General features: G+C 39.2%; 1 pseudogene; it reads right to left on the reverse strand.

The window, feature by feature from the left end:
* Window positions 1–4,891: 4,891 nt before the first annotated feature.
* Window positions 4,892–6,798, reverse strand: LOC131759150 (disks large homolog 3 pseudogene; annotated as a pseudogene).
* Window positions 6,799–9,657: the final 2,859 nt, after the last annotated feature.

A 9,657-nucleotide genomic window follows, 5' to 3' on the forward strand; every position in this document is an offset into this window, starting at 1 on the left:
GATACATAAAATTTAATGCAAGCACATTGGATTTGGTAGAAATAATGGTGGTGATTAAATAAAATTCCCAATAGTATGAGTTATAAATGATAATATTGTATGCAGATAAAATCCAATAAATGGATCAACTCTTAGTTTAAAATTTTATTTTCAAAAATTATTAATAAAAGTAACCAGTAGGGCTTCCCTGGTGGCGCAGTGGTTGAGAATCCACCTGCCAATGCAGGGGACACGGGTTCGTGCCCCGGTCCGGGAAGATCCCACATGCCACGGAGCAGCTGGGCCCGTGAGCCATGGCCACTGAGCCTGTGCTTCCGGAGCCTGCGCTCTGCAACGGGAGAGGCCACAACAGTGTGAGGCCCGCATACCGAAAAAAAAAAAAAAAAAAAAAAGTAACCAGTAAATTTAAAATGAAATGGCAAAATTGTGAATGCTGTGAAAGAAAATTGGTCAACAGATTAAACTGACATATGACATCAATCTAGCCAAATATATTTTTATTTTCCCCCAAATATTTTCACCACAAATAATCAATTTTTGTTATAACTCTGATTACAATATTTTACTTTTATGAATGAAAAGCAAAATGAGCTTAGAATCAAAATCTAAAGTTAAATACCTATTTGCTGAAAACAGATCAAAATATTCTGTATCGATATTTAAAACATAATAAAGACCTTCTGATTTTTAAAAATAAAAATAAATTATTTTGATAGGACTTGGGATAGAACCAATTATTCACTATCAATTCATTTAATAAAAATTTGTCAACATGTGCTTACTTATTAGAAGCAAATTGCTGTGACTATGGATTTCAAAATCTGTAAAACTTATAGAGAATTGTATACTGTAAATACAGTAAAGCTTCTTAAATAAAAATTGGACATACTTTAACATGAATGCTTCTAAAAAGTGTACTAATATATTTACAAGACTTTATGGTTCACAACACATTTTCAAAAATTTTTTTCAATTGATCCTCCTAACAACTTATTTTTAGGTTAGAAAGCATGTGAACCAGAGAAGTGAAGCAATATGCTCAAGTTATATATTTGGATTCAATGTCAGGTCTTCTTACTCCAAATTTAGGCTCTTCTCATTACTTGTTTTTGATTACTATATTGATAGCCAACTACTTTTTATTATATTCCTTAATTTAATTTTTCTTATATATTGATAAAAACTCACAGCTTATATAAGCAATTTAACAAAATTTTAGAATTACCTTTGGGAAATTTAAACAGAAACAAAACAAAAATAAACATTTCCTTACTTTTCAGCAAATCAAATCTAATACACATTTTACATTTAATAAAAAGGAGTGAAGTTTGTGTTTTCAAAAAGCAGCAAATTGAATTAAATTTTAAGAGAACTAAATATATTTTCTAAAACTACTGAGCCAGATGAAAAGAAAGAACTCCTTCCACTACCTACAAGATTCTCATATGTTTTCAGACCACGAAAGATCATATGCTGAAAGATTTTTGCCTAATCACCACACACACACACACACACACACACACACACACACACACGTCTTGTTCCCCTCCAGTATTCTATACTGGTTGTGTTTTGGGAGGTATCATTGACTATTTAACCTGTAACTTTCAGATATGAGAACTCACACTTGAACTGGATCATATGGTGAGGATAGCTTCAAGTAGGAGGTATAATTTGTTTGGAACTTTAAAAATGTATGTTTTTTTTTAAATTTATTTTTGGCTGTGTTGGGTCTTCGTTGCCATGCAAGGGCTTTCTCTAGTTGCGGTGAGCAGGGGCCACTCTTCATCGTGGTGTGCGGGCCTCTCACTGTCGCGGCCTCTCTTACTGCGGAGCACAAGCTCCAGACACGCAGGCTCAGCAGTTGCGGCTCATGGGCCTAGTTGCTCCATGGCATGTGGGATCTTCCCAGACCAGGGCTTGAACCCGTGTCCCCTGCACTGGCAGGCAGATTCTCAACCACTGTGCCACCAGGGAAGCCCAAAATATCTAAGTTTTAAACAAGGAGATATTAGAAAAGAGAGAATGAATTAAAGAAAACAAAGCATTATGGAAATCACGGGACATATCAGGGCAAGAGGAAGTAATCCAGTTTGACTCGTGTATAAGTCAGGCGAAATGTATTAATAAAGGATAGAGACCATGGTGTGAAGATCCTTGAATACAAACTCTCCACCCTATACCTAAAAACTTAACTATACTTGTACTAATTTTTACATCATTTCTTTCAGACTCCAAAAGTAAAAAATGTAATTCTTCATGTATGAACAAATGCTTCATCTAATTTTTGATCACATCTGACCATTTCCAGAATCTTGTTTTATTAGCTATTCCCTATTTTTCTTATATTTTAGCCCTCTATTTGTCTACAAGCTTGTTACTTCACAAATTATATTCATGTTCTAATCTCCTCCATTTAAAAAAAAACAAAGCAATCCCTAAATAGTCTTCCTCTATTCAGACTTTCTATGGAGCTACCATCCTGCTTTTGCAATGAATCTTCTCACAGGAATAGTTCACCCCTTCTTTGCATCTCATGCCTCCTGTCCCATAGCAGGTAGGCTAACACTGTTCTAGCAGCAGTCACCATCCAGGATATTAATTGCCAAATCCTATCAATTTGTTTGAGTTCTCTTCTCAGTTAATCACTGCAGAATTTGACACTAAACTATTCTATTCCTAAAAATTGTTCAGTTCTTGTGATACATGGCACTATTCTCCCCATTCTTTTTTCTTATTGCAACTATCATTTACTTAAATATATATATATATACCTCCTTGGAAGGAACAGTGGTAAACCAACTAGTGTCATGCTTGTTTGAATCTCTGCTTTCCTTCCCTGGGAGGGGTAGAGGGTTGAGCATCATTCAAACTATGTTATTTAACATCAGAGAAATCAACAACACTCCCAGCTCACCCCTTCCTCACCAGAGTCATAATCGGACACCACTTTACCCCTCTTGCCTCCAATCCAGTGTACTGTGCAGGTAAAGCCGCTGCCCTTTCTTTACCCACATTCTGGGCTCCACACTTTACAGTTAGCCTCATCATGCTGGTGGAGAACTGTTAACAGACTTCCTAAATCTGGCTGGTAGCACTCAAAGCATCTTCAACATGTATCCTTTGCACCGGTTGTAACACAGTGGGCTAGGAAACAACAGGCTCAACCCTGGGGCCAAGAATGTCCACACTCTTCTCCCCTGGGCCGTGCCTCCAGCGTGGAGCTGAGGGAGGCATGATGGCTTCAAAGGAGCATGCTGGGGCGGGGCCTGGGCCACACCTGCAGCCTTCATTTGTGGTCAGAGAAAAACCCTCTTGACCACAATCACCGCCATCTGACTCTGGGAAAGAGCAACAAGTTTCCACATCTCAACAGTAAGTGAATCTCAGCTCTACAGCTCAAATTGACAGAAGTAAAGTCTACTTTCTTCTTGAAGAAATAGTAAGCTACCAGCTGTTGGTGAGGGATTGGGGTAGGTAGGGCATATGAAGTAGCTGTGAAAAAAACCCAAATCAAACTTTTCATTATGTGGCTGGCCAAGCTCAGGGCCATCCCACTGTCTCTGCGCAGAGCTGGAAGGCAAGTGACTCTCCTTCCCTGCCAGTGGGCCCCATGACAGGGCCTCAGCTGAGCCCAGCATGTCCCTGGCAGGTGAGTGAAGGGATACGTTACAATAGGAGGCCCAGCTCTTGTCGGTTCTCACCTGCCCCCACTTCCCTTTCCGGTGACGGGGTGGCCAAGCCCAGGTCGCCAAGTCTATCACGAGGCCTGGCTCCTCCAGAACATCATGAGCCTTTAGAACACGGTCAAATTGGATTCTACACGTTCACTTAAATAGTAAAAGTAAAATTTGGAAGAATGAAGAGGCTGACACAGTAGCACAAAATGGTTTTGGTTTAACAGCACCTTAAAAATGAACAAAAAGGAACCCTCTCATGCAGACACATCAGGTGGCATAAAACAATCAGCAGTTTAATACCGTGGGAGCACCCTTAGCCATTCTCTCACTCCCCACTCGCGGGCCTGACTCTGCCCCAAGGGCAGCATTGGCTCTAGGGTCATGGCTCCAAGCCTCAGGCCCCCAGGCAAAAGCCCTTTCTCACCATCCTCCAGCTGACCCCTCCTAAAGAAAAGCCCAGCTCTCAAGAGAATGACCAATGCAGGTGCCCTCCGTATAGCACTTAACTACCACTTTCACTCCCTTCCCAACCAGTTGGGATATAAGATGCCATCTGATTGGAATATGAAAATTAAAGCATTTCTCTAATAACACAGTACCATTGATGAAATCTCCATAGATTTTCTAGTCCAAATGCGTGTAAATATATAATAAACTATATGAGTATATAATATATATAACAATTTCTATATATTTATATAAATTATATATATGATACTTCCTATCACATATATATATATATATATATATATATATATATATATATATGATACTTCCTATCACCGTGACTGTGCCGTCCCAAGCCTCAAGGCAGTGTATAGATCGTAGCAAAGCCTGGGAGCCTCTCCTCGCAGGGTGCACAGGGCTCACTTCATAAGCCGCACAGCAGTCCAGTCTGTCTTTTCATCAGTCCTCCTCTCTTCTCTTTGCTTCAGCTTGGTTTTATGCAAACAATGACTCTGATGGATTTGCACTTGTGCTAGTGCTTGGGAAAGGTCCATGCAGGAATGGGCACAGTCACATGATGAGTAAGATGGCATCATCCCCAAAAATAAACTAAAACAAAACAAAAATTTAAAAAACAGAACAGGACTAGAAAACTCAATTTTTTGGACATATCTTAAAAAGGGGACAAGAACAGTAGTCATTTGTTCTCCCCATGGGGACAGGAATGAAGAGGGAGGAGGGAAGGGGGAGTTGATTTCTTCTGTTCACAATAGAATGGTTGGAGGGGATTCTTTGGAGTTTTTCAGGGGAGGGACCCAAATGTAGTGCCCAGACTGGTCCTCAATGATTTCTTTGATTTTGTTTTAAATCTCTTCCAGTGAGTCACCTTGTACAATGGCTGTGAAGTATTCTCCAAACTCCTGATCCAGTTTCATGGCTTTGTCATAGATCTTATTTGCTTGTTCATATGTCTGCCATCAGTTCATTTCCATAAGTGCTTCAATGGACTTGGGCTTGATGAAAATGGCAATGGGATAAAGTTGTAACTGCTGCAGCCTCTTGACAGCATTGCCAGAAACATCTAAGATGCAGTGCTTGCCCCTCTTCCCAACTCCCTTCACTGACTAGATGCTGGTCCCATAGAGATTATAGTTGACTTGGCCTGCCTCAATGAACTTGTCCTGAATATCCTTCTCCATCTGTTCTCAGGAGACTACAAAGTGGTAGTCTTGACCATCCACTTCATCACACCGAGGCCAGGTAGTATGTTGTGCACAAAATCCAAATTTATGAAGGAATTCTGAAATCAGGTCATCGTTGACTCTGTCCTTCATTGGGCCCAGGATGATGACAGGCCTTGCATAGTGAATTTCTTGCTGTGTCACTGGCTCATATGACAAAATAGCATCCTCCTGTCCTTTGGAACTGTTTTCACTGTCACTGGTATTGGACGTCACTCCCTGTTCCTGTACACTGCTCTCCTATACCATGTTTTCTTTGCTCTTACAAAATGAAAACTTTTGAGAGGGGTGGAAACCCTTTTTATGTTTCTTTTTTTTTTTTTGACATCTTTATTGGAGTATAATTGCTTTACAATGGTATGTTAGTTTCTGTTGTATAACAAAGTGAATCAGCTATACATATACATATATCCCCATATCCCCTTCCTCTTGTGTCTTCCTCCCACCCTCCCCATCCCACCCCTCTAGGTGGTCACAAAGCACCGAGCTGACCTCCCTGTGCTATGCGGCTGCTCCCCACTAGCTATTTATTTTACATTTGGTAGTGTATATATGTCCATGCCACTCTCTCACTTCATCCCAGCTTACCCTGGCCCCTCACTCTGTCCTCAAGTCCATTTTCTACATCTGCGTCTTTATTCCTGTCCTGCCCCTAGGTTCTTCAGAACCATTTGTTTTTGTTTCTTTTTAGATTCCATATATATGTGTTAGCATATGCTATTTGTTTTTCTCTTTCTGACTTACTTCACTCTGTATGACAGAATCTAGGTCCATCCACCTCACTACAAATAACTCAGTTACGTTTCTTTTTATGGCTGAGTAATATTCCATTGTATATATGTGCCACATCTTCTTTATCCATTTATCTGTCGATGGACACTTAGGCTGCTTCCATTTCCTGGCTATTGTAAATAGTGTTGCAATGAACATTGTGGTACACAACTCTATTTGAATTATGGTTTTCTCATGGTATATGCCCAGTAGTGGGATTGCTGGGTCGTATGGTAGTTCTATTTTTAGTTTTTTAAAGAACCTCCACACTGTTCTCCATAGTGGCTGATGGCCCTGTTAGACACAATCATCCCGGTCCCGGCATGAAACTTCACAGTTTTCAGTTGAGCCCTTTCGTTCTTTTCCACCCTCTTCTTACTGGGGATCACACTGATTTGCTCACTTTCTCTGTGTGGGGTCGCCAGTCTCACCTGACACCACTCATCATCAGAGGTGTTAATGACAGTAGAATGTCACCAGAGGAGAAGCTGAGGCCTTGGCTCGGCAGGCAGCAGTCCAGAGTCTGGTCATGATCAAACAAGGCCCTGACATAGAAGGACTTCTTCTCACTCGTTTGCAGGGACCAACCCAGACCCAGAGCTCATGCTGCTATTCATCATTTGCTCTTGCAAGTCATATATCTTCGATTCAAAGTGACTGTATTCTGGCGCCAGGTGGGAGTCCAGATCTAGTGCTGAGAAAGTGTCAGCTCAGGCCGGCCCCTCTGTCTCTCGCGGAAGACCACCGACCCAAAGCGGGGCATGTGGGGGGAGGAGAGGAGGAGGGGGAGGGGGACGGGAGGAAGGGGAGGGAGTATGAGATGGCTGAGGTGTACGAAGTGGGATGGAGGGGAAGGAGCGGCACCTGCCACCCTCCACCTCTCTCCCCATTCTTATATTGCTTCTCGACCACATGTGTTTAGTCTCATTTGCTGTCCCCTCCAGGTTCCCCTTCATGACTTACAATTAAGTGAATTGCAGTTACAAAAACAGAATATGTATTATGACCCATTTATGATATATTCAAATATATAGATATTTAAGAGTACACAAGTATGAGTTGTATCTGTGTAAGCTAGGTCTATACCAAAATGCTAGTAGGCAATGGAGATACTCTGGTTGAATTTCACATTAATCATTTCTATAGTTTTGTATTGTTTTTTCGGCAATGACATTTTATGTATTTATTTATTTATTTATTTATTTATTTATTTATTTATTTATTTATTTAACATCTTTATTGGAGTGTAATTGCTTTACAATGGTATGTTAGTTTCTGCTTTACAACAAAGTGAATCAGTTACACATATACATATGTTCCCATATCTCTTCCCTCTTGCGTCACCCTCCCTCCCACCCTCCCTATCCCACCCCTCTAGGTGGTCACAAACCACCTAACTGATCTCGCTGTGCCATAGGGCTGCTTCCCACTAGCCATCCACACTACGTTTGGTAGTGTATATATGTCCATGCCACTCTCTCACTTCGTCAGAGCTTACCCTTCCTCCTCCCCATATCCTCAAGTCCGTGCTCTAGTAGGTATGTGTTTTATTCCCATCCTACCCCTAGTCTCTTCATGACATTTTTTTTTCTTAGATTCTATATATATGTGGTAGCATACAGTATTTGTTTTTCTCCTGACTCACTTCACTCTGTATGACAGACTCCAGGTCCATCCACCTCAATACAAATAACTCAGTTTCATTTATTTTTATGGCTGAGTAATATTCCATTGTATATATGTGCCACATCTTCTTTATCCATTCATCTGTTGATGGACACTTAGGTTGCTTCCATATCCTGGCTATTGTAAATACAGCTGCAATGAACATTTTGGAATATGACTCTTTTTGAATTATGGTTTTCTCAGGGTATATGCCCAGTAGTGGGACTGCTGGATTGTATGGTAGTTCTATTTGTACTTTTTTAAGGAACCTCCATTATGTTCTCCATAGTGGCTGTATCAATTTACATTCCCACCAGTACTGCAAGAGTGTTCCCTTTTCTCCACACCCTCTCCAGCATTTATTGTTTCTAGATTTTTTGATGATGGCTATTCTGACAGGTGTGAGATGATATCTCATTGTAGTTTTGATTTGCATTTCTCTAATGATTAATGTAGGGAATTATTGAGTTTTTTTTTTTTTAGTTAATGAGTGAAATGTTCAGATTTGTAATTTAATGTTAATCTGGAAGTATATGAAAAGTGAAATGGAGGTGGAGCATTTAAAAGAGAGGAGGCAAGTATAAGGAATCACAGAAACTCTAGCCACCAATGAGACCTTCCTGATGAAGTGGTACCTCCAAGGAATAAGAAAAAATATGCCCCACATTCCTTATACATTATAGCTTTTAAAGATGTACATCATTTGGTATGATGACAGAGGTTGTCCAATTATTCTACAATAAGTCTTTGCTGCCATCTTGTGGAAAAAAATTTATACTTTATAACAATGTTTAAGCTTTGCAATACTTACTGAACCTGTAATTATCCACAGTCTTTAAAAATAATAATAAATTTCAACTTAGCTTTTTAAAAAATTACTTTGTGTTTTAAAAAGTAATAAATTTCAACTTAACCCTTAACATTTAAAAGTATTCCTTCTTCTGCCTTCATGCAAACTGACTTTTCAATTTGCATGGACTTTTTAATCTATATCTTTTCTGGAGTCTCATTTTGTTTTGTTCATTGTAATATAAATATCTCTAAATTAATTTCTATATTTAAATTTGTTCAATTTTGCTCCAATTCTACAAGCTAAAGAAAAACTTCAGCTACAAATTAATTATGAATTTACCACCTTTTAGCTCCTCTCTACTGAGTACATATGAGTTTATTCATTCAATTTATTTAATAAAATATACTGAGTGCCAGCCATAAAAAGGAACAAAATTGGGTCATTTGTAGAGACATGGATGAGTCTAGAGACTGTCATACAGAGTGAAGTAAGTCAGAAAGAGAAAAACAAATATCGTATATTAACGCATACATGTGGAACCTAGAAAAATGGTGCAGATGAACCGGTTTGCAGGGCAGAAATTGAGACACAAATGTAGAGAACAAACGTATGGACACCAAGGGGAGAAAGCAGCAGGGGAGGTGGGGGTGGTGGTGTGATTAACTGGGAGATTGGGATTGATATGTATGCACTGATGTGTATAAAATTGATGCCTAATAAGTACCTGCTGTATAAAAAAATAAGTAAAACAAAATCCAAAAATAAGAAAAAATATATATATACTGAGTGCATATCTTGTGTCCGTCATTGTTCTAAGCATTCAGGATATGGTAGTGAATAAATAGACAAAAAGCTCTGCTTTCAAGGATTTTACACTTTAGTTAGATATATAAAGTGGATTTGTTTGTCTTGATGTTCTTTGAAAACATCTTTGCTATACACTATAACAAACTGCATAAAAGTTTCTAATTTTGAAGCAAGGAAGATATAAAAGAAACTATCTCTAAAATGGGATTTCTTCTTGGAAAAAAATATAGTCTAGAATACTCCAATATTAGGA

The sequence above is a fragment of the Kogia breviceps genome, chromosome 7 (genome assembly GCF_026419965.1).
Source record: "Kogia breviceps isolate mKogBre1 chromosome 7, mKogBre1 haplotype 1, whole genome shotgun sequence".
Lineage (NCBI taxonomy): Eukaryota > Metazoa > Chordata > Mammalia > Artiodactyla > Physeteridae > Kogia > Kogia breviceps.